This window comes from Canis aureus, chromosome 31 (genome assembly GCF_053574225.1).
Source record: "Canis aureus isolate CA01 chromosome 31, VMU_Caureus_v.1.0, whole genome shotgun sequence".
Taxonomy (NCBI): domain Eukaryota; kingdom Metazoa; phylum Chordata; class Mammalia; order Carnivora; family Canidae; genus Canis; species Canis aureus.
Genome location: NC_135641.1, coordinates 40,882,306 through 40,907,887, shown reverse-complemented (window position 1 = coordinate 40,907,887; position 25,582 = coordinate 40,882,306). Strand labels below are relative to the sequence as shown.

The window sequence follows — 25,582 nt, the reverse complement described above, 5'->3', positions numbered from 1 at the left end:
TGAGGGCCACTGAGGAGGGCACATGATCAGATGAGCACTGGGTGTTATACTACATGTTGGAAAATTTAATTTAAATAAAATAAAAAATAAAATGTATAACAGACATAGAAAATAAAGAAATATAAACAAATAGTTTGAAAGAATAAAGAAGATATAAAATTAAGATACTGAACTTAGCTGTTGGTTCTCACTTCTGTTTATTACCAATACATATATCAGGAGTGTTTTCTGGACTTTAGAAAAGGCTTTTACAATTACCTTGCTAAATGCAAATGCTAAAGCTATAATGCTTCCAGAAGATAACAGGGAAATTTTTGCAACCGTGGAATCGGCAAAGTTTTCTTAAATACAACAAAGAAAGTGTTAGTCACACACACACACACAAATAATAAACTAGACTCCATCAGAATGAAAACAGCTCATCAAAAGACACTTAAAAAAATAAAAAGGCAAGTCACAGACTGGGAGAAAATATTTTGAAATATATGTCTGATAGAATATATAAAGAACTTCTACAATCCAACAATAAAAATAAACTCAATTTTTTAAATGGGCAACCACTTCACTAAGGAAGACGTACAGATGGCCAAAATGTCCACGGAAACATAGCCAGTATCATCAGTCATCAAGACTGATAGAAACCACAGATAAGATATCCATTCACACCCATTAGAATAGTTAAATTTTAAAAGACTGACTTTACCAAGTGTTGGTGAGGATCTGGAGCAATTGGGCCTCTCATACATGCTGGTGGGTATGGAAAATGGGACAACTGCTTTACACACAGTCCCACAGTTGTACAACAAAGTGTATACCTACTCTATGACCTAGTAATTCCATTCCTAGATCTTTACCTAAGAGAAATGAAAATGGAAAGATCTGTATAAGAATATTTGTAAAAAGGAATACCTGGCTGGTTTAGTTGGATGAGCATGTGACTCTTGGTCTCAGGGTCATAGGTTCAAGCCTCATGTTGGGTGTAGAGATTACTTAAATACAATTTTTTAAAAAAAGAATATTACAAAAGCTTTATTTGTAATAGCATCAAACTGAAAATAGCCCAGGTGTCCATGAACAGAAGAATGGCCATGAACAGAAGTGTGTGGTATATCCATTCAAAGGAACACCCCTCGGCCGCCCTCCCCCAAAAGAGTAACAACTCCTATTCATGCAACATAAAACCATTGTGCTGAGTCAAAGAAGCCTTACCCCCCAAAGTACATGTGATATGATTCCATTTATATAAAATTCTACAATAGGCAAAACTAATTTATGATAAAAAGAATTCATAACAGTGGTTGCATATGGTGAATGAAAGTGGGGATTAAGTGGGAAGAGGGAACTTTCTTGAGAGAACTTTCTGGCATGATGGGAATGTTCTTTATCTTGGTAAAAGTCTGGGTTATATTTGCCTGGATTCATTAAAAGCACCCTTAAGGTTGGTGCATGTCACTGTATGTAAACTATATCGAAAAAATAAAGTGAATACTGAACTCTAGTCAGTGAGATACATGCGGAAGCGTTTTTGGAGTAGACTGCTGTCTGCAACTGACTTTGAAATGCTTCAGAAAATACAATGAACTGATGGGTGAATAGAGGAATAGATACGTGATACAGGATAAAACAAATTAGCAAAATGCTACTTGTAGTGTTTAGGTATTAGGTACTGTAAAAGAGTTGTCCATTGTTGTACAGCTTTTGCCACTTTTTCTGTATATTTGAAATTTTTCATTAAAAAATATTGAGGAAAAAATTAAGTGTATCCTATGACCCAGCAGTGCCATTCCTAGGTACTTGCCCCAAAGAAATGAAAAAATATGTTCACACAGACTTAGCCAAGAATAGTTACAGTAGCTTTCATTGTAATAGTTCCAAGCTAGGAACCATGTAGGTGTCTATCACCAGGAGTACTGGTGTGCAAGTTGTGGTGTCTGTATACACTGGAGTGCTACTCAGCAGTAAAAAGGAAGGAACCACTAACACATAGGCCAAGATGGCTAAATCCCCAGAACTGTATGTTGAGCCAAAAAAAATCAGGGACAAAACTTGGAATCAGGCAATTAGAACAGGGATTGCCTGGGAGGATTGAGAATTGATTGGAAGGGACGTGAGACAACCCTCTGGGGTGATGGAATGTTTTATTTTGTGATTGAGATGATGGATATTCAGACGTATACGTTGATCCAAGCTCATGGAGTTGTACACTTAGGATCTGCGCATTCCCGTTCATGAGGTCTACCCCCAGTGGGAGGAGGGGGAAGGCTAGGGAAGAAGGATCCCAAGTTTTTGGACTCAGTTGTCTTTCTCAGTGTGACTACAGATGACAATTTAGAGGCAATGGGGAACTGAATAGGAGGGGGCATAGGTGTCAGATTTCATGTCAGGAATCCCACTCTGAATAGTGGGATGGGTCTATTCTTCGGGAAGTCTTGAGGTAGGAACAAAGACCCTCTTAATACTTCAAGGTGTTGTAAGAGGAGAGAAAACAGTAATATCTTAGCCAGTTTGTGGACAACGTAGCTCTCGGCCCCAACTTCAATGGTACGGGATGGGAGCCACGCTGGTACCTTTCCCCTTTTGTCTTAGGAAATGTACAGTTTAGGCTCCAGTAGGGAAATGAGCCGTCAGAACTGATGGATTGAAATCGCTGCCCTTTAACTCCCCCCAGGCCCTCTCTCTGAGTCTATTTTATACAGGAGGCGAAGAAGGTGGGCTGGCTGCTTTGTTTCCTAGCCCTCAGCAGGTTGGAAGCAGCAAATTAGAGATGGGGAGGAGACAGTGACATAGCTGGAGGCCGTCACTTAGACAGCAAGTGACAGCTCACAGCAGGCACGAAGGATGAAGTTAGGGGAGAAATAGAAAAAGCCAACCTAAATACTCAGGCACACAACAGTAAGCGGAGGATCCCCACAGCTCAATTTATTTAAGTAACTCCTTGGTGCACCGCAGTATTTTACAGATCGGTCTAAAGTCTTTCTTAATGTCCTAAAAGAAGAACCAGGGGTGTGATAGCATCATGTATTTTCTAAGTCAGGGAATTGCTCTATTTTCTCAAATTGTTGATGTAATTAGAATGATATTTAAACATTTTTGATTAGAGGGATAAACTCTACTTAGTAACAAAAATGCTTCTGTAAAATGCTTATTCCTTCACAACAATGAATCATAAATATACTTTTTACTTCTTAAGACTAGTGAAGGTTGACCCATCAAAATTATACAACTTTAGGTGATCATCTCTCGATAAAGAAAAATAATAACACTTACCTCTGTGACCAAAGCTGAGGTCTTGAACTTTCTATCTTTGCAGACTTCTGAGTTGGTGAAATGTCATCCCTATTATCCATAAGGGCTTTATATATTGAGACAGGTCTTGGAATGCCTTTCTTCTGGATGCCAATCATTATATCAGACCAGACCTTGAAAAGTTTTTGAGCGGTTTTGTGAAAAGGCGATCCATTTTGTGCTTTTTTTTTTTTTTTACTCAGTAGTGTGTTGGAACCAGCTCCTGCCGAGTCACGAGAGCCCACTGTGGCATCTCTTCCCAAGACTGAGTTCAGAGACTTCACATTGTTGGCTTCAAAATGGCCACGGTGGGAGTATTTGTACCATGAAATCAACAAACACTATAAATCAGGGTTATTTTCTTTTCTTTTCTTTTCGGGGAGATGGTGGTTAAACATTTACCAGCACACCACTGGTTTTATCAGATGCTTTAGATATGTTGGATGGGTCCTAGATTCAATTGCCACCACCTATGGCTCTTTCCTTAAATAAGCAATGTAAATTGTTACAGCTGGTCGATCCTCGACACAATTGGCACGGTAGGGAAGTCTGTTTTGTCACTTACATTTTATTGGGATCCTGGCAATCCAGTTTAATTATTAAATTATTTGAGCAAAGGTGACAAAATAGATGGAAATGTGCCGAATATAAAAGAGAATAAAGCTTGTAGGGCCAGTACTGTTATACAATATGATCCTGATAATGCTTGCTTCAAGAAGTCATATCATTTGTCAGATTCTTGTAGGTCTTGGAAGAAATAGACAAGTAACTGAAGCAAATATTAGGCTTCAGGCTTCATATTCGGAATAGAAGTGCATCCCAAGTCTCCACAGAGACAGTTGTTTTTATCACGGAGGGTATAAGCCCTTCTATTATCTGGATATTTGATGCCCTTGAGATAGGCAAGCTCATTTAAAGCACTCACTCTACCAGCGAGTAATATTTGTGATTGTAGGGAATTCCTAAATGTCACTGCTTATGTAAATCCAACCTGATGACTCATATAACCTATTTGGGATTTGAGCTTTGACATGTGCTGACCTGTAGGCACCTATGTATTTTTGACCAGGTGTTATTGCTTTGTAACAACCATGAACCATTGACTAGGGATAGAGCTGTTATTATGGGGGGAAAAATGTTCAAAAAGCTTTTTTCTTTCCTCTGTAAAGCTAAGAGAGGACTATTTATATGCTTTCAAAGAGATCGATTGGCTATTCACTCCAGTGTCGTATTTGATCCTGAAAAGCAACAGAGAATTTAGGGTGAAAAAATCTGTTTATCTAATAATTCTGGTGTTTAATGCAGTCAGTTCATCAAATTCTCCAAATAATTCCATCCAAAAACTTGAATTCACAAGTGTTTATTGAGGGCCTGTTATAAGCAAAGCACTCTGCTGTCATTACAGAAATATAAAAGGATGGCCAAGATATGGGTCCTACCTTCAAGGGCTGTAATACATAGTGAAGGATAGACACTTAGCATGTTATAATCAATTGCCAATTAAAATTTTTTTTAATACAATAAAGTATTCAACTCCAAAGATAATGGACAGACTATTTCATGATCAGAAATATCTGAGAAAGCAGACTGAAATGTCTGCTTCTTAAGGGCAGGAGCTTCTCTATCATGGTTTTAGCTGTGCCCAGTGAACCTTTATCAAGCTTATTTGTCCAATGAATCTTGTTCCTTTGTGTTATTTTTATAAACCTCTATCATTGAGTCTGAAAGTTAATAACTAAAGATCACTGAATAATAGGATGTCAATATCTCCTAGTGGTCTGTGCTATAAAGTTTTCTAGGGTATTATTTATCCTTTTTTTTTTCATTTTTCAATTTTACTGGGACCCTTAAATTTCATCTGAAGAAAATAAGAATCAAAATGATTTGCCATCATGTTCAAAATAGTGATTCTACCTATAAAGCGCTAATCCCATTACTTAAATGTTTTTCGTGAAAATAACTTTATGCTTCCCAGGTATTAATAAATATTAAAATACATACACGAAGAAGGAAATCTGAATTTCATGTTTTCATAATTTGCCAACTTCCTCAAATTGGAATTTTATCAAAAAATAGAGAAAACAGGAAAAACTGAAGCCAAAAAAAAAAAAAAAAAGGCATATTGAAATCAAGAAAAAAATTGGGTGAGTCCCAAAAATGCTCCTTGTGAATTTGCCAAAACATTTAAAAATCTCATGTGAGATTTCATTCCCTCTTCAATGTGATTTATTTAACTCTAGCCCAACAAATGGAGCTGCAAACACAGGCACTAAATCTTTGGTGCCACAGTTGACCAGAGGCAAAAGCCATACTCCATTCTCAGGATTTCTTTGCTGCCCCACTGCCCCCCCCTCAACACAGACCTCTACCTTCTCACTCCCACTCCCCTCCTATGCTCACCTCCCACCACCAGCAGAACAAAATAGATTGGGGGTGAGCCATACTGGGCCAGAGCTGCTCCGTAAGAACTTACAGCACAAGGGTGCCTGGGTGGCACAGTTGGTTGGGGGGCTGACTCTTGGTTTCAGCTCAGTTCATGATCTCATGGGTCATGATCTCAGGGTCTTGGGATTGAGTTCCGTGTTGTCTCCACACTCCGTGGGCAGTCTGCTTGGGATTCTCTCCCTCTGCCCCTCCCCCCAACATGTGCACATGCGCATGCCCTCTCCCTCAAATAAATAAATCTTAAAAAAAAACAAAAAACAAAACTTGCCGTACCATGAGGCAGTCACTAGACTGCTATGGGCCTCGGTTTCCTCATTTGTAAAACACAGGTGAACATATCTGACTTTCCCGACTCACAGTTTTTCTAAAGTTCAATGTCTTGATGTATGAGAAAAAAGACACACGAACCCCTTTGCAAATGTGGTTACTGTTTATTTCAGATTATCTAATTTCCAAACACATTAAAGAAAGTTTAGATTTATGAAACCACACGATTGCAGGGTCGTTTCCCTTGGCTATATAGGGAAGTTCCAAAATTTCCCATGTTTCATCCATTTATTACGTTACTTCATTAAGGACAAGGTTGAGTGGGTTAGTGGTTAGGTTATGGACGAGACCTAATACTTCCTGAATTCTTATCTGACTTGGCCATTGTTTTGTTATTGCCTCAGGGAAAATCTTAATGCCTTAATTTGCTGGAAAAACAAATACATATCAGGAATATTTACTTTGAAACAGGGTTATGAGACTTTGAATGGATTCATATGAGAGGGCTTTCTACGTGCGTCTTGTTCTTTGGAGCCAAATTATGTTGTGTAATTCAAAATCGATAGGAAAGGAACTAATTTTAATTGAGTTTTCCTTCATCTTGAGCACTGTGCTTACATTCTCATTCAGTCTTTACAAGCCACAAGGTATATCACATTATGGCCATTTTTACAGATAAGGAAGCGGAGTCTGAGGAATTTACCCAAACATCACCAATGATGGGAGATTAGGGCCGTGCTTCTCTCATTTCCCTAAACCTCTGCTCCTCACAGTGTGGTCTGTGGAGAAGCAGCAGGGGAATCAGCTGGATCTAGTTAGAAATGCAGACTCTCAGGCTTCGCCCCTTTGCCTACCAAATCACAACCTGCATTCTAGTAAGGTTCCCACATTAAAGTTTGAGAATCAGTTGCTAGACCACCTGGCCTCTCAGCCACACTACTAACACGATTGCTCGTCTCCACAGCTGTCCTGGTTTGGCACGAGCCCCCAAAACCCACACTTACCTCCATACCCTTATCTCAGCTCAAGCCCAGGCAAACAGCCACCACTTCATTTATGGCACTGGCTCGTTCCACCGTTATAACTTCCCAGTATTGTCTCATAATTAATTGCATACATGATCTTTTTCTGTGCTACAATACACACTCTGTGAGAGCACGCTTGGTCTTGTCCATCTTTATATCCGTGCTCCTGTGACTAAACTGGGGATGATTAAATGAATAAATTAAGGAGCGTTTCTTTAATGTCTCAAAATTCTCCCTTTGTTATCTCTTCCCCAAATGTAAAGGCCCGATGCTCCTCACTCTGAGAGGCACAACTATCATCCGTTGGAACAACTGTTAATAAGTCAAGCAGGCTGGAGTTTAATCCAGCCCTGGAGAAAGGCTACTGTGTGGGGGAATGTCAGTGCCAGGACGCTTCCCCTGTCTTTGCCACTGGGAAGCCTCATGACTCTTGGCCAATCCTTTTAATTCCCCGGATTTCCATTTCCCATCAAAGACAGATGAAGTATGAATTCTAAAGCACGGGGATTTTTCACCTATTATGATCTGCTCTTGGCGTTTCCATCACCCCCAAACCTTCCAACCCCAAACCTGCTCTTGACGCAAAGCCTTAAATCGAAAGAGAGTGAAGAACAGGAAAGAAGATGAGTATGTTTCATTGATTTTAAGCCAGAAAAGAAGGGACTTGAGGTAAAGTCGTTCATGCTGATGAACTTCTGGAGCTTTTCTTAATCATGACCATCCCCTGTTCTGGCAGCAATTAGATACTACCTCCCGAGTATGCTGCTTTGTGTTTAGTACTTGGATGTCCTCTGCAAAAGATACTCAATTGGCCAGTTGTTGGAAAACTGTGAGCAGCTGTGGAAAAGTAGAGAGAGAGAGATACATGAATATACATACCCTCGGGTCTCTATGGCAATGCTCTACTACGTCCAGTCAATGACATGGTTGTAATGCTTCTTATTAGTAAGGGTCATAAGAAATTGGAGTTTGCAAATGATTTACTCCCTTTCTCTCTCTTTTTTAAAGTGTTAGAGTGGATTTCGGTATCCAGCCACGGTCATTAATTTCAATTACCTTGTGCTTTTTTGAACGAGAGGAGGAAATGAAGTTATAGAAATTTCTGAAGGAATATCACATAACCCAAGACCCAGATATGGCCAAAGGTTTGTGTGGTTTCAGACTCACGTGAACATCATTTCTCTTGTGTGTCCTAGGAGTAAAAGGGTCAAGACATTGGAAACATTGACATCCTAGTTTTGCAGATAGGTTCCTTGTGAGTTTTCCTGGCCTGTTGAAGAAAGGAACATGTTTGGAACACAATCCCAGGCTGAACTAAGAGAATGGATGGTATTTATTTAAGATGCTTTCTATTGGTAACAGATTTGATAGTTGTGGTTTCTCCTACTATCATTAGAACGGTGGCTTTTAAATTATTTTGACTGTGACATACAGTGAGAAAGACATTGTTCAAAGTAACCACGGAACATGTGCATTATATAGAGAGAGGAGGTTATATATGTATATATATAAATTACATCTATATCCACATGTAATGATTTATATATGAATGTGGATATAAATAAAACTTGTTTCACAAAACCGTGCTTATTTTATGGTGTTGATAATTTTTTTTTTAGTCTATTTCAGTTTCTAAAAAATGCTGAATGCAACCCACTAAATTGATTTCTTGACCATTAATGGATTGCGGCTCAGGAGTTAAAGATATTGCTTCAGAAGTATCCTCATTCTACAGCTGTGAACAGTTGCTTTCTGCCAATTAGCTGAAAATGATCAGTCGAGTGTCCTCTTTCACAGATATGGCCTAGAGTTCTGGCCAACCAACCATGACAGCTGCCTTAGCATTAGATGATGGGTTTGACCATGATAAAGTAAAAACACTGCTTCCCATTTAGTGGAACTCAGTGAATTCTACAAAACATTTAGTCGAGCAGCTGTGGTTAAGGCAGTCACAGATAGGTTGTCCTACTTTATCCCAAATTTATAAACCACTATGCTATTGTGTTGATCAAGTCAGTTGGAAAGAAAACATCGCCGAGATAGCAGTGTAACATCTCAGTGTGCATTCTTATTAATAAGGCAGTGGCTGGAATTTTAGTGTTGTGTTTCTCTAGCGTGTGTAAAAATCCAATACAAAAGGATATGATCCTTTTCAAACTTTTCGCATCTATTTTTGCCTAAATGGGAGTTCGAATTACAGGCTAACAGTTTTATTTTTTAAGTCTTAGAAGTTTCACACTCTACATCATCAAGATGGGTTTTTATCTTTTATTCTACTCCGAAAACGTTTCTTTTTGAAAAAATTTTATTTATTTGAGGGAGAGAGAGAACACAGGCAGGGGAGGGGCAGAGGGAGAAGCGGGCTCCCCACTGAGCAGAGAGCACCTTCCTTACATGGGGCTTGATTCCAGGACCCCCAGGATCAGAACCAGAGCTGAAGGCAGATGCTTCACTGACTGAGCCACCCAGGTGCCGTTCCTGACACTTTTCTATGCTGAAAGAAACTTTGCCAAATTTTTGTCATTTGTGTTAATTCACTATTTGTTCTCAGTGTGATTTTCTCAAACAAAAACAAGGAGGAAAAAGATGTTGCTTTTCTTTTATTTGAAATGAGTTTCTTTTCTGGCAGTTTCTTTATTTTATTTATTTATTTTTTTTAGAGGCATTATATCTATATTCTCATTTATTCTTAAAAACAACCCTATGAAGTAACTACTGCTACCATTACTCTTTTACACTTGAGGAAACAAGCTGGACACAGAAATTAAAATAAATTGGCAAAGATTATAAAGCCACTAAGTGAGTTAACATAATTTTTTTCTTTCTCTTTAAATTCACATAGGATTCACACAATAGAATTCACCATTTTAAAGTGTACGATTTGGTGCCTTTCAGTATACTGAAAATGTGCAACCATCACTATTATCTAATTCCAGACTATATTTATCATCCCCAAAAGAAATTCTGTACCTATTAAGCAGTCCCTCCTCTTTTTTCTCTGTCCCCCAGCCCTAACCAACCATAGTCTGCTTTCTATCTCAATGTATATATCTCTTCTGAATTTTTCATATAAGTGAAAGTGTGCAATATGTGGCTTTTTGTGTCTGGCTTCTTTCACTTAGCATGTTTTCAAGGTTTATCCATGTTGTGGCAAGTTGCAGTACTCCATTTACTTTTATGGCCAAATAATACTCCATCGTATTGATATACCACATTTTGTTTATTCATCATTTGATGGATAATTGAGTTGTTTTTATCTTTTGGCTATAGTGATCAGTCCTGTTATGAACATTTGTATGAATGCATTTGTTTGAATACCTATATTTAATTATTTTCAGCACATACTTAAGAGTGGAGTTGTTGAGTCTTATGATAATTGTACGTTTAACTTTTTTAGAAACCACCAAATTGTTTTCCGTAGTGGTTGCAGCATTTTACATTCCTAACAGCAATTTATGAGGGTTCCAACTTCTCCACATCCTCACCAAGACTTCTTATTTTCTGTTTATTATAGTGTACCTGGTGGCTGTTTAAGTAGAATCTCACTGTGGTTTGATTTGCATTTTCCTAATGATTTATGATGTTAAGCATCTTTTCAAGTATGTGTTGTCCATATGTATATTTTATTATAAGTGTCTATTCAAATCCCTTGTCCATTTTTTATTTATTTATTTTTGCAGTTTCTTTAAAAGCCACTCGGAGGTATAGACTCAGGGCCATGTACCGATTCTGACCAGTGGAACCCACTGCAGAAAATAAGAGAGATCTGGGATAACTTTATATACATGCAACAAAGAGCTTTCTAGAAGTAGCGAGGCTGTTGTTTTGGAGGTGGCAATGATTTCTGCATTATGGGGTGGAAACTGGATTTTGTGACTTAAAAAAAAATCCGGCTGATTTTTGCACTTGGGGAAGGACCGAGTGTAGGAAAGTAATCCAGCACAGCTGCTTAAGTGGAAACATTTTAGTGTTTTATTTTTGTAAAGCTTATTTATTTTTTAGTAATCTTTACACTGAATGTGGGGCTCGAACTCATGTCCCTGAGATCAAGAGTTGCACACTCTAACAACTGAGCCAGCTAGGTGCCCGAGCAGGAGCATTTTAATGTTCTGTTTTGGAATGTAAATTGGGTGTCTTGGTAGGACCCTACCCTGTGTGATTTCAGATTTGTTTTTTAACCATTATCTGAATGTAGACTCTTCTAAGAACCAGGATGGGGGAGGAGTGGCTCAGCGGCGATGGAGAGAGATGTGCATGGTACAGAGCAGGGGTGGTAGTAAAAGGATCACAGTGTGTGGGGCCTCTTCCTCTGGTCATAAGCCATGGAGGCAGCAGTGTGATGGTCGCGTGGGGAGGTTGGCGTGGAAGTCCTGGTTAGACCAGGTCAGGAAAATGCATGGGGTGGTTCACTGGAAATTCTCAAGTAACGTCAAGACCTGCAGGGAGCTCATTTCTGGCTATTTTGGAATGAAAAGGTGAAGACAGGTACATATAGATTGAATAAACATTGGAACACTTCTTTTGTAATGTCACAAAATATTTGCGTAGGCAATTACCGTAATCACGTTGGACTAAGATGGCCCTTTGCCTTTCCTAGCAGAGGCGCAAAGATTCACCAGCTAAATGTGAAGTCGCTGAGGAAGAAACAAACTCACCTTCTGTTCTCATATGGCTTAGCAAAACAAGGCATTCTTTCTTGCATCTCATCTTAGAGTCCCTGTCTCCGGGGATTATTCCATAGTTTTTAAAAGATGGTGTAGAGCTGGGGAACTAGATAGAACGGAAGGATGAACTGTTGAAGATTTTTTTAAGGTGAAAGGGATTTCCACCCCTTGCTCTGTCCTCTGTAAGCCCGATCCTAGAAACTCTGGGAAACTCCAAGTTGCTTTGGTTTCCCGCACACACACAGAGCTCTCTGTTAAGAAGCCGATTTGTAGCCGGGCCAGTCAATGGAGACAAATGATAGCAACATGTTAAGAACAATAGACACCTGCAACTTATTTTCTTTTTCTTTTTTTCCTTCTTTTTAAAGAATGTTATTTTTAAGTAATCTCTACCCCTAGCATGGGGCTTGAGCTCATGACCCCAAGATCAAGAGTCTCCCGCTCCTCTGACTGAGCCAGCTGGGTACCCCAAGACTGCAACTTATTTTTAAACAATGTGGCCACAAACATTAAAATAAGCTAAGTGTGTATTTACTACCTATGTGTGTGTATATATATATATATACACACACACACGGATATGTCTATTTACGTAGCAGATTGGTAAATCTAAACTTAAAGTTGTTATATTCGTTTTTCAACTTTTCAAGTTTGAAATTTTTCAAAATAAACAGTGTTTGTAGGAGAAAACAGTGACAGAGGTGATAATCAGAGCATAGATGTTACATTTAAAGAGATTATTACTTTCTTTAAAAAAGCATTTATTTATTTGAGAGGGAGAGAGAGAGCACAAGCAGAGGGAGGCACAGAGGGAGAGGGAGGAGAAGCAGGCTCCCCACTGAGCAGGGAGCCTGACAGGGGGCTCGATCCCAGGACCCCGGGATCATGACCTGAGCCCAAGGCAGATGCTTATGACCAACTAAGCCACCCAGGTGTCCCTAAAGAGATGATTATCTTTAAATTACATGGTATTATGTTATACAGTACCTAGTTTGGGACTTTGAATTTAGGAGGGACTCACCTGTTTTGGGGTTAGCACAGATTAAACTCCTTTCCACCCCGCTGTGAGAACATGCCAAGAGGAGCTCTGGGGGGTCCAGGGCCTTCACCGCCGTCTTGGGGCCGTGTGGCTCCGGGTGCCACCGTCCCACCCTTGAATGGAGGCTGGGGGGAAGTCCTGTACCCTCTTCTGCATTCTCGTGTGCTCCTGGACCCGCAGCGTCCATCCCGGGGCGCTTGTTAGAGACGCAGACTATCGCTCTAGCCCCAGAGCCACTAAAGCCAGATCTGATTCATATGCACCTTAGTTTTGCCCTGTTTAGATAAAAATAGGCTAAAGCCATTTACCTGCTTTAAATGTCTGCACCATTGCTTATAAGTCAATGTAAGATTACAGCCCAAAAAGATTTCTCAAGACTGAAGTCTTTTTCTTTGCCAACACTTTGAAGAGAAATGTTTTCCTAATCAAACAGAAGTAGCTTATGTTTCCAAAACTTTTTTTTTTTAATTGTTGGTGATAGTGATTTTCCACCTGGGAGCTGAGTGTCTCCCACAGTTACTCTCATCACGGTGACAGGACACTTTTAGCTTATAGGTCATGTAAACGATAGGCTTCTTTAGCCCTAGAAAATACTATTTTAAAATAGAAAATGATACCAACTAGGAGGTTTTAGTTTTAAAAATATAAAACTATGCCGTGGGTTGTAAGCGTTTGCTGAAAGGTCTTCTTGACATTTATAATCCTCTTCCCAGTAGCCCTTTAATGAGAGACAATTTAAAAGTAGTTTGCCGAGAGTTCAAGAGTTTAGAAATCTGTTTTCCCCTCACTTTTATTATCCTACAGTCCGTGCTACGGTGGCCGAGGTAGAGGCGAGGAAGAGGAGCCTTCTCGTATCTTCTGCAGCGTCCAGGTGGGGTTGAAAACACAAGGCTTCCGGGGCGACGGCTTCAGGAGAAAGATCAAGTGTGCAAATTATATTTGCGACTCGGAGATTTTTGTGAGGTCCTTGTTAGCATGGGAACTGTGGCCCTTCTTCTGGATAAATATGTCCAGTGTAAGTATTAGACTTTAAACGTGCCTAAAGAGAAAGAGGGGAAAAAAACCCCAAAACAACCCCTCACATTGGAGTCCTGTATCTGGAAGCCTTTTTCTCCCCTTAGGAGATATTTGTGGCTGGTTCTGTCCAGGAGGAAAACGTGCTTGTAAATTTGACCCAAGAGCAAGCCCATCTTTGCAGCCACCACGTCGGGAAGGAATAGAGACAATCCCACAAACATAGGCCCAAATCTCCAGAAATCTGACCAAAGGCTGGGGATGGGGAGGGGCTGGGGGGGTGGACATCTGCTCAGAAAGCAGCCCAGCCTGGAAAGTTCCTCCAGGAGGCCGCCTGCGTGGGTCTTGGCCTCTAGGACAAGCTCCCCCCCACCCCCCACCCCCCACCAGGTTGCTGGACCTGCAGGGAGGGCAGGCCGCACCGGGCCTCGACGTCCCTGCGCACGAGGCCTGCTGGGGAGCCAGAGCAGACGGGCCCCACAGCCCGCACACCGGTCTCTACCGCTGGGCCTGGCTGGGCTGGGGAAGTCAGCCCAGGGTTCCTGTGATGGCCTGTTGGGGGCCTGAGCCTCAGCCCCTCCCAGTCCTTCCCTTTCGGCCAGTGTTGAAGTCGCCCCATCGCCTCCTGGTGATGCCAACCGACCCCAGGGCAGGGGACATCCAAGCCCAGGGTGCTCTGTTGCACCCAAACCCACCCGAGGCCCTGCTGCCAGCACGGCCCCGGCGGCGATGACGGGGAGCAGAGAGGGTGATCCTCAAGCAGGTGCATCCATCATTCCTGCTGCCGCTCTTCCTCGTTCCTACTTCTTGGGGTGTGTGTGTGTGGGGTGGTGAACTGTTTTCACGCCAACACGAAGTGTTTGCTCTCCGAGTGAGGCGGGTGGGAAGAACTGAGATTAGACACTTTATTATACTTTGCGTCCTTTGCTTTTGGATGGCGAGGATGGGCTCTGGTGGGATTCCTTACTGGTGGTTTCCCCCCATTTTGGGGGACGAGATCCCTTCTTGAATGGGGGCTGCTGGATATCAAGCGTTGCCTTGCCAGTTAGGGCCTCAGTCGCACCCAGTTGCTTGAGAGCCCGCGCGATGCCCTCCCCTGCAACCTCTACAATTAGAATACTTTACACTTAAATGCTTCCTGAGGTGAAACCCTCTACTTCAACCAGAAGTCTCAAGGGAAGCATTTATTGCATTAGCCTTAAAAAGCCACTCCTAACGATTAATTAAATCTGTTACCTTGAATATACCATACCTAATTTTAATGATCCCTTCAAAACAATTTGTTCCTTTTTTTTTTTTTTTAAGATTTTACTTATTTATTTGAGAGAGAGAGAGAGAGAGACAGAAAGAAAGCATAAGTGTTGGGCGGGGGAGAGCAGAGGGAGAGGGAGACAAGCAGACTCCGTGCTGAGCGTAGAACCCAACGTGGGGCTCGATCCCAGGACCCCGGGATCATGACCCGAGCTGAAGGCAGACACTTAAGCGACCGAGCCGCCCAGGCGCCCCAAAACAACTTGTTTTCATCACCGGGCTTAACGACCCTCTCCTGCTGGAATCACACTGGCCCTTTAGGAAGGAAATCTGGGTATCACCCCAGCAATACTAAAAAGAGCTCAGCAGTTAGAGGTGACCTGGGGAACCTTCGCTTTGTTGGTTCTGCGTAGCTCACACCTGGGCTTGAGGCCTGTGCGTGTGAGACAGGTGCACACACACGCCTCACTGAGGCCGAAGCTGGTAAGTCTGAGCGGCCCTGATTCATACTTGCTGGCTTGTGCTCCAGCTTCTGAGGCTCCTGACCTCGGGTTTCTGCAGCGTGCCAAGCAGGAACTATCTGTGCACGAGGCTGGGAATGGCAGTGGAACATCTGAAAAGCATCTGGGGCTCTTGAGAAAACCTCCCTCTAGATTGCGTCTTTGGCCCTGTTGGCGTCCTTCAATCTCTGCCTGCCCCCCCCCAGGCTCCCTCCTCCCTCCTGAGGCATCTCTGCGGGGAGGGGGGGCCCAGCTCTGCTCCCCACACGCGTCCCACAGTCTTTAGAGATCAGTCTTCTTGCCTCGACCTCCTGCCCTGTCCCCCGCTCTCCCCACCCTTGTCCCCAAATCAACTTCTCTTCTAGTTCTTCCTCGGTAGCAAAATTATAATAACTAATATTTTTTGGCGCTTGCGGCTTACAAAATGTAGATAATCATGTTGAGCACCAACAACCCAGGCGGGGTGGCGTAATTATCCCCACGTGAGCATAAAAACAAACGCAAGGCTCAGAGGGCCGAAAAGACACGAGAGGGCTTCCTTCCGGGGCTCCGTGTTCCGAAGGGCACGGATTCGCGCACAGGTACCCACATGCACACGGACGTTCACGGTGGGAGCCCGTGACTCATGGCTACTTGGGTTCCTGTAAATCTGCTGTCATCTCACCGTTCCTTAGAGTCACATGGCAGCCTCACTCCTGCTAGGGATAAGAAGGTTTCTCCTCAATCATTTCGGCCACTGGGGCCTCCTTTCAGGTGGGGAAGGCCTGGCTCTTGCTGTGAGCAGGAGGCCTGTCCGTGGTAATGGGGTGACACGGGCCCCCAGCCCCACCATCAGCCAGCTCCTGGGCTGCTGAGAAATCTCAGTAGGGCTTCTGGTCAACCTCCAGGTTTTCATAAACAACGTCAGCACCGCACATTCCTGATTACTGTTTTTGGGGAGAAAAAAAGAGAAAGGGGTTTATTTGTCCACATAATACAGTGGTTACAGGTAGGTGTTCCCTGGGCACGACTGCCCGCCCGGAACCCCAGCTTTGTCAGCCCCCCGTTGGGCGAATGACTGAGGAAGTGGAGGCCCGCGGCCTGTGACAAAGTCCCTGTGGGCCGCAGGCACGGAGGTGGGCTGGCTCCTCTGGTAGAGTTGACACAAAGAAAATGAGGGGAGAGTGAATTTTCCACCAGTGTATTTCCTCATTCTTCGTCCCCACAGAGACAGGCTGTGTGACTGAGCAGAAGTCAACCGGGCTGAATTCCTCACCCAACGGCCCCGGGGTGACAGCCGTGGGGGACATGGCTGAGGAGGACAGAGGCGGGGTGCACAGGGGGCTCTGACTGCGGGGGCCAGGGCCACCCCCTGCCAGGAACACCTCCTCCCCCTGCTCTGCGGGAATCCCAGCTCCACCACCGCTGGGACCCGGGGCCCAGTGTTTGACCCCGGGAGCCCCGGCTTTGTCCCCTACAAACTGGGGAGTGTGGGACCCCCGCAGACGCTGGCTGGGAGAAAGGAAAGAGGAGCACATAGGCCAGACCCCCGCACAAGCGGTATCCCCTGTTAACAGGACCTGCCCAGGTTTGGGAGGCCCTTGCATTTATTTATACCTGAGCTGGCATTAGTTTTTAGTGAGCTTTTATCTTCCTTTAGTTACAAGTTGTTTTCCTTTTTTTTTTTTGAGGATTCTTATCTTTTGCTGAGCTAGGACCCCCCAGTCCTGGACTCATTTTTGGCTCGGAAGGGGGTGCGTTTTCTGCTTTGTGCATTTCTGTGTCAGGAAGTCTATTTACTGTACTTACCACAGGGCATTTGAATGGTCCTTTTGTCTCCTGCACTAACTTTTTTTTTTTTAAAGATTTTATTTATTTATTCATGAGAGACACAGAGAGAGAGAGAGACAGAGACACAGGCAGAGGGAGAAGCAGGCTCCATGTGGGGAGCCTGACGTGGGACTCGATCCCAGAACCCCAGGATCACACACTGGGCTGAAGGCGGCGCTAAACCGCTGAGCCCCCCGGGCTGCCCTCCTGCACTAACTTCCGGATGGCTGGGGTGTGGGTGGCTCAGTGGGTTAAGCAGCCAACTCTAGATTTCGGCTCAGGTCATGATCTCGGGATTCTCGGATGGAGGCCCACGGTTGGTGGTTGGTCAGTTGGTCCCGCTCTGCGCTCAATAGGGAGTCGGCTTGGGATTGTCTCTCTCCATCCCCCTGTGGCCTCCCATCCCCCTGCTCTCACACAGGCATCCTCTCTCTTAAATAAATAAATAAAACTTTAAATCAATCAATCAATCTCTAAATAAATCTTTAGAAAAATTCTGGATTGCTTGAGGAAGGGAGGCTCTGTTCCTAGAAACCAGCACTTAGTAGGCTTTCACGGAATACTTGTTAGATAAGTGTACAAGTGAAAAGACACCTTATCTAGAAGGAATTTTGATGTACAAGGAGATAGAAGCCTTAGGAACCCTATCCTCCCGTATGTATCAGACTATGAGTGGCCCAGGCTAACGTTGACCTGTGAGCCTAAACGAAGCCGTCTGGTCCACGTTGTCTGCCTCCAGTCGGAGTGGCTAACCCCCGAGGCTGTCCTTTGAACCACCAGGCCGACCTGGAAGGTGCTCTCCCAGCTTCAGTATAGTCTCCGAAGAGAAAATAGCAGCCTTGGGGCTGCTTTATAGAAAATGAAGAGCTTCTGCTGAGAAACAGTAGCTACCTGAGGAACTGAACGTGATTCCTCCCTCTGCAACTGCTTTGGCTTCCAGATTTTACACCCTCCCTTCTGCTTTGTTCCCTGGATTACCCTGGCTTTACTTCAATTTCTCATGGTTTCTTGCCTGAATTACTGAATCACCAGGCTGGCTTATTGGGCTCTTCCATCCCATCCCGTTCTCCATAGTGCTTCTGAGGGGAGCATCCTCCAGAACAGATCTGTCCCTGTTCCTTCTCTCTCCCTCACCTATTATCCTTGTTCAGGGACTATCAGTGCCCCCACCGCTCCCTGGATAAAGGCTGAATGCCCTCCTGGGCCTCCCTAACCCTTTCAGGGTGGGTCCCGGCTTTCTGGCCATTTTCTCCTTTTCCAACACTGCCCCTACTCCCCTCTTTCTTTTATCTCCAGACATACTAAGCTACAGGATGTTCCAGAGCAGGCCCCTCTCTCAAGTCCATGTTTTCATGCCTTCTAGAAAGTAATCCTTGTTTCCCGCCCCATCAATTATTGGACACAAGGAGGTCCCCAGATCACTCCTCCACCATGGCAATAATCGTATTGGGTTGCAATGAGCTAATTGCATTCATTCATCTAACTTCCATTCATTCATTGTCTTTTTCAATGCTCCTAGAGTGTGCTTACTAGACACTCTTCAATGTTAGAGATACATGTGCCCATAAACCAGGCAGGAAAAAAATCCTGCTCTCATGGAATTTGCGTTCTAGTGGAAGAAAATCAACAATAAATATGTGGGCAGTTTGTTTTCCAATAAAAATGTGATACAAATCTTTAAAGGAAATAAATAGGGTGAAATGCTGATTAGCTGGTGTTGCGTGTATGTGAGTGGGAATGAGGGAAGGCTTCTCTGAGGGAGGTGATACTCAAGTAGAGTCCAGAAGCATAGTGAGAGGAAAATTATACGCAGAACTGGGGATGGATCATGAGTCCTCCAGGAAGGACTGCGCTTGGCCTGATGGAGGAAAGAGAGAGGCCACTCTTGGGGAGCACAGCATGAGCCTCCACTAGATGGTGTGCTCTTGAGACCCTGCACAGAATCTCATACCTTCCCATAATCATGGGCTCTAGACTGGCGCTGAGGATGTTAATAAGTATTAGAATGAATAAATACGATTCTAGAATTATATTTTCTTTATTTTATTTTATTTTATTTTTTTATTTATTTATGATAGTCACAGAGAGAGAGAGAGAGAGAGAGAGAGAGGCGCAGAGACACAGGCAGAGGGAGAAGCAGGCTCCATGCACCGGGAGCCCGATGTGGGATTCGATCCCGGGTCTCCAGGATCGTGCCCTGGGACAAAGGCAGGCGCCAAACCGCTGCGCCACCCAGGGATCCCTAGAATTATATTTTCGTTGGTGTTTCACCTCAAAAGCTAAAAAGGTCTTAAATTTTTTTAGAGCTTTTTTGCTAGAAACTATAGTAAGATACTATTTTTTCTCCAGCTTTACTGAGATATAATTGACATATGAAGTTGTATAAATTCAAGATGCTCAACGTGATGATTTGCTAGATCAATGCATTATGAAGTGATTGCCACAACAAGGTTAGTTAACACATCCATCACCTCGTATAGTTATCTTCCTTTTTTCCCCCTTTTTTTTGTGGGAACGTTTAAGATCTAGCCACTTGGCAAAATTTCAAGTATACAATATTGTTAACTATAGTCACCATACTGCACATTCGAGTCTCGCAACTCATTCATCTAATAATCGAAAGTTCGTATGCCTTTGATCAGCATCTCCGCGTTTCCCCTCAATGTTCGGCCACTAGCAGCCACCATTCTGCTGTTTCTACAAGTTTGACTTTTTAAAATATCACCTATAAAGAGCACTTTCAACAAAACTCCACGTATATTAGAGTAATTCAGGAGAAATTCCCACTGAGAATCAAGGAGAAAAAGTTATTATTAAGAAACAAATTTGAAAGCTCTCCCATAAAGATGCTCAGTGGGGGAAAATTCTATAAAATAAAAATCATAGGGCAGCCTGGGTGGCTCAGTGGTTTAGCGCCTGCCTTCAGCGCAGGGCATGTTCCTGGAGTCCGGGATCGAGTCCCACGTCGGGCTTCCTGCATGGAGCTTGCTTCTCCCTCTGCCTGTGTCTCTGCCTCTCTCTCTCTCTCTCTCTGTCTCATGAATAAATGAATAAAAATCTTAAAAAAAATAAAAATGATAGAATTGAAAGGAGAAGTTGGTTTCACTTAGAAAAATTTTGCTTCAGAAGGAGGGATCTTTCAGGAAATAAAAACATTGGCTGCCAAGAAAATTAAGGAATAAGCAAGCCACAGATTTTCAAGACCTTGTGAAGCTAGGGGGTGGGAATAGGAAGTTCCCTTGAATCTCTATCTCAGTATCTTAATATGGAAAGATCACAGGATTTTGATTGATTAGAAGACAACTTAAAAAGGATGTGGTTAAGAGATAATAGAGTCAATTTTTTTTTTTTTTGGATTCGCATACTTCACAATGCTTTGTTTGTTTGTTTTAGGTCTTTAGGGGCCAAGCGCTTTCCTCACCATTCCCAGGAGTTTCTTGTTTGTTTGTTCCTATATTTTGGCAATGCATCTATTTATATTTATAAGAATAAATACCTAACTAGCCACCTAACTAGGTGAGTAAAATGCATTTTAACCCCAGGATGATTTTATGCAGTACTAGCCCAAGTAGCAATCTTCTTTAGAACGAGAACCAACACAGAATAGAGTCCAGAAACCACAAATAACTCCCGAGAATGAGACTGATAATGGGTAACTCAGTGGCTTGATAATGTGCTATTTTAAAAAGACTAGATTTATCTTTATTCACAACAAATCCATTAAAATAAACTTGTCCAACACGAAGATAACTAAACATTTCTTTATATGGAGCATGTAGCCTTTTAGGAGTGGGAGTGCAACAGGAGTCCCAGGCTGAGTCTAAGGAACTTCGGACTTTGGAGGGGAGGGAAGAAGGAGTTCAGCGAAGTGGTTGTCATTAGATTTCACTCCAGGCCCAAGCCCCACTGGAATCGTACCTGAGCCGCGTAGAGAAGAGAGAGCAGGGTTATCAGAAGACATGAAGCCGAGGCAGGAGCCAACCTGGCTGGCTGCAAAATGGCAAGAGAGGAATGAAATGTTCTTGCCTGCTTCCTAACACAACACTCGGAAGCTTGAAGCCTTTGGCAGGAAGGACTTGGTTACCTCCCCTGTGGCAAAAGGCGGTGGGACTCAGGACAGGGCAGGGTGCCGGGGTTGCCCAGGGAGCGATGGCACAGCAGGAAGTGCAAGCAGCAAAGGCAGACCCTGGGGGCATGTGTAGCATACACCCAGGGGCATCTAGAAGTTCTCACGAGACAGAAGATCGAGGTCCTGCAGAAGGTACCCATGGAAGATAGTTTGGGGGCCCACGGAATTTGGATTCTCATTAATGTGACTCCATTAGTACCCTGAGGCTATGGAAGCCTGGGGAAACATGGCTTAGATAAAATCCCGGGTTCTGTGTGGGGAAGAAGTAAGGAATAATTGAAGTAAAATTAAAAGGACGGTATGACTCTGTACAGGGTTCTTCATATCAAAATTGGATAGTTGGATGGAAAATACATGGAGACCACAGTCCTGCCACAAGTAATGCATGCTTTTATATGTTTTGACTGAATAAAAAGCAAATCCGAGATGTTACTTGGTGGCCTCGCATCTCCAAAAGAACTTGTAAAGCAAATTAATTACAGAATTTATAGTTGCAAGCACATTTTCCCAAGTTCTTCTGGTTTCATGTGTTTTACTCCCAAATCTTGTTAACTTCTAATATACTTGTGATGTGGATCCCTTCTTAATGCAGAACACATTTTAATATTCTTGTTTTTGGCAAGATTTTACACAAACATGTTACTTCCAGAAAGTGACTGAGTAAGAAATGTTAATAGAAACACCTTTATAATAGTCATAGGTGTTTAGTCTTCAAAAATATGTGGGATTGGATTTTGAAAATCCTGTAATCGCTAAAATAAGCACATTAAAAAGGAACTTTTATCCTGGGTAGTAAATAAGCGCTATGGAATTGCACAGAAGATAAAAGGGAGATGAATATTAATTTAAAACTTTGGTGTCCATGGGTTTCTCTAAATTACAAAAAACAGCATTCTGATCATGAAACATCTAGAAAAAGTTGAGACACATTAATAAAAAAACAAACTGCAAACTCCTTAATCCCAACCTGTTGAAGACAACCAGCGTTCGGATGTTTCTTTTTTGTATTTTTTAATATGCGTTATATAAACGTACATAAAAATGGGATCATACAGTATAATAGTTTTTATATCCTGCTATCTTTTCACCAACTGTATGTTCTCTTCGCTCTTATTTAGTTTAAAGCTGTAATCACATTTTTCTATTAGTGAGAAACTTTTTGTTATTAAAAGCAGTTTGAAATATGTTTCTGTCCGCTTATCAAGCTTAAGAACGTGACTATCTATTAATTATCATCTGTGTAAAACGAGAACTCTTTCAGGCTTTTACTCCCCAGCTCACAATTTTAATTGATGTACTTTGGAATTTAGATCTAAATTAATTTAAAAAAATTTTTTTTAAGGGAGAGAAAAAGGGTGAATGGCCCGGGTGGAGGAGGGCCAGAGGGAGAAGAGGAGAGAATCTCAAGCGGGCTCTGCACCGATCGAGGACCCCAACTCTAGAACTGGAACTAACCACCCTGCGGTCGTGGTCTGAGCCAAAATCAAGAGTCAGACGGTTAATGAACTGAGCCACCTGGGCGCCCCAGTTCTACGCTTTGATTGTTATTTTACATTATTAACTTTTCTTTGGAGATTGATTTTTGACATTTGTTTTGTCTTATAACGATATTAATGACAGTTTTCCAGACACTACTCTCGGTGTACTTGGTTTCCATTGCTCCCTACCATCTCTTTTTATCAAGTTACCCTCATGCTTGAGGTCTTTATCTTGATCCATCGGATCTCTAAACTGTGAGTGCAATACTTTCAGAGCCTCAGCCCACAGGAGGATATTAATCTTCCCTACAAATGATCTCTTGACTTGAGTATATCCCGCTTTTCCTCCCCAGCTTGGAAGCCAGTCTCCATTTACTGCTGCTCTTTGGTTCCCTGGAGGAGAAGTGGATGACTTTTCTTCCCTTGGGGCGGCGGTTCTCAACCCCGACTTCTGCACATTCAAATCACTGAGGGAGATTTTTTAAACCTCAATGCCCAGGTTCCATCCCAGAGTAATTAAGTTAGAATGTTCGAGGATGGAGTCCAGACAGTAGTATTTTTTAAAGGCTCGCCCAATGATCTTAATACATAGCTGGGGTTGAGAACCACTGCTTGAGAAAATAAGCTGTTCTTTCTTGCCTTAGATGCTTGTAGAGGGTTTTTTTTTCCTTTCTCCTTAAATCTTGAAATATTCAACAGGATATGTCTGGCAATCTTTAATTCTATAAACTCAGCAATTTCCCCCGGTTATTCCTTTGAATATTGCTTCTATTGTATCTCTTCTCTTTTCTCTTTCTTGGATCCTTAGGACATGTTGATTGTATTTCCGGGATCTTTTCCTTATATTTTCCTTATTTTCTCCTATCATTTTATCACTGTGTGTTTACAAAGCCATCAGTACTGGTTCTGGGTCTTTTGTGGGGGTGAGGGGGTGTCACAGGCTCTTTGGAGAACTCAATGGGAGTTGGCTCCCATTCCCCCGCCCCCCCCCAAATGGCCACACCATAAAGTTACATATCACTTCACAAACTAGCTCTTCAGATGTCTGTGATTCCTACATGAAAGCTCCTCTCCCCGTGATAGACCTCGGGCCTAAAAGATGTTCTATCCTTGCTCAGGGTCAAAGGGCAGGGGAGAAAGACAGGCTCAGAAACTGAGTGTGTGTTCTTGTACACTCATGAAGTCCACTTGGGGTGGTGGTACTGCCACTGCTCTAGATTTGGTTTGATGACACTTATTTAAGTTACAGGGTTTTCACAGTGTTCCGACAGGGTGTCGACCATTATTTTCCAGCGCTGGTTCTTGCGCAGTAGGGCTCATCAACTGTATGATAGCTGGCACAAATCGCTTGGATATTCTAGCGGCTCCCGGTCTATCCCCAACTTCTAAGTTTTTACTAGAAATGTGAGATAAACGGATCCATCAAGAAAGCGAGCATCACTCTCTTTAACACAAGGGTTCCCCCCTCCACATCCCCATCCCGCTAAGTCACCCACGGGATTAGCTCTTCTGGCTCTCGCCTTTTTCATTCGGTAGATGTCGCTCCATTATGTTTAGGCTTCAAATAAAACAAGGGAGAAATCTAAGAAAAAATTATTTTCCTTTCTTTCTGGATGAACGATATTTTTCTTCTGCCCAGATTCTCATAGGAATCTTTATTTTACCTTCTCTTTAAGGTAAAAATCCATATTTGGTTAAAAAAAACATATTTTTCATCAAGACAGTGTGGTACTGGCACAAAAACAGACACATAGATCAGTGGAACAGAATAGAGAATCCAGAAGTGGACCCTGAACTTTATGGGCAACTAATATTCGATAAAGGAGGAAAGACTATCCATTGGAAGAAAGACAGTCTCTTCAATAAACGGTGCTGGGAAAATTGGACATCCACATGCAGAAGAATGAAACTAGACCACTCTCTTGCACCATACACAAAGATAAACTCAAAATGGATGAAAGATCTAAATGTGAGACAAGATTCCATCAAAATCCTAGAGAAGAACACAGGCAACACCCTTTTTGAACTCGGCCATAGTAACTTCTTGCAAGATACATCCACGAAGGCAAAAGAAACAAAAGCAAAAATGAACTATTGGGACTTCATCAAGATAAGAAGCTTTTGCACAGCAAAGGATACAGTCAACAAAACTAAAAGACAACCTACAGAATGGGAGAAGATATTTGCAAATCACATATCAGATAAAGGGCTAGTATCCAAGATCTATAAAGAACTTATTAAACTCAACACCAAAGAAACAAACAATCCAATCATGAAATGGGCAAAAGACATGAAGAGAAATCTCACAGAGGAAGACCTAGACATGGCCAACACGCACATGAGAAAATGCTCTGCATCACTGGCCATCAGGGAAATACAAATCAAAACCACAATGAGATACCACCTCACACCAGTGAGAATGGGGAAAATTAACAAGGCAGGAAACAACAAATGTTGGAGAGGATGCAGAGAAAGGGGAACCCTCTTACACTGTTGGTGGGAATGTGAACTGGTGCAGCCACTCTGGAAAACTGTGTGGAGGTTCCTCAAACAGTTAAAAATATACCTGCCCTACGACCCAGCAATTGCACTGTTGGGGATTTACCCCAAAGATACAAATGCAATGAAACGCCGGGACACCTGCACCCCGATGTTTCTAGCAGCAATGGCCACGAT

General features: G+C 42.7%; 1 long non-coding RNA gene across 2 annotated transcripts in view; it reads left to right on the top strand.

Annotated features, from left to right (window-relative positions):
• Positions 1-25,343, top strand: part of LOC144302715 (uncharacterized) — a 30,272-nt gene extending 4,929 nt beyond the window's left edge. Inside the window, exons 3-5 of one of the 2 annotated variants that reach the window (XR_013369743.1) lie at positions 13,530-13,740; positions 20,693-20,815; positions 22,771-25,343. This is a non-coding gene — a long non-coding RNA (uncharacterized LOC144302715). The remainder of the gene's footprint in view (positions 1-13,529; positions 13,741-20,692; positions 20,816-22,770) is intronic. The other variant, XR_013369744.1, reaches the window with a different exon arrangement.
• The last annotated feature ends 239 nt before the right edge of the window (positions 25,344-25,582 follow it).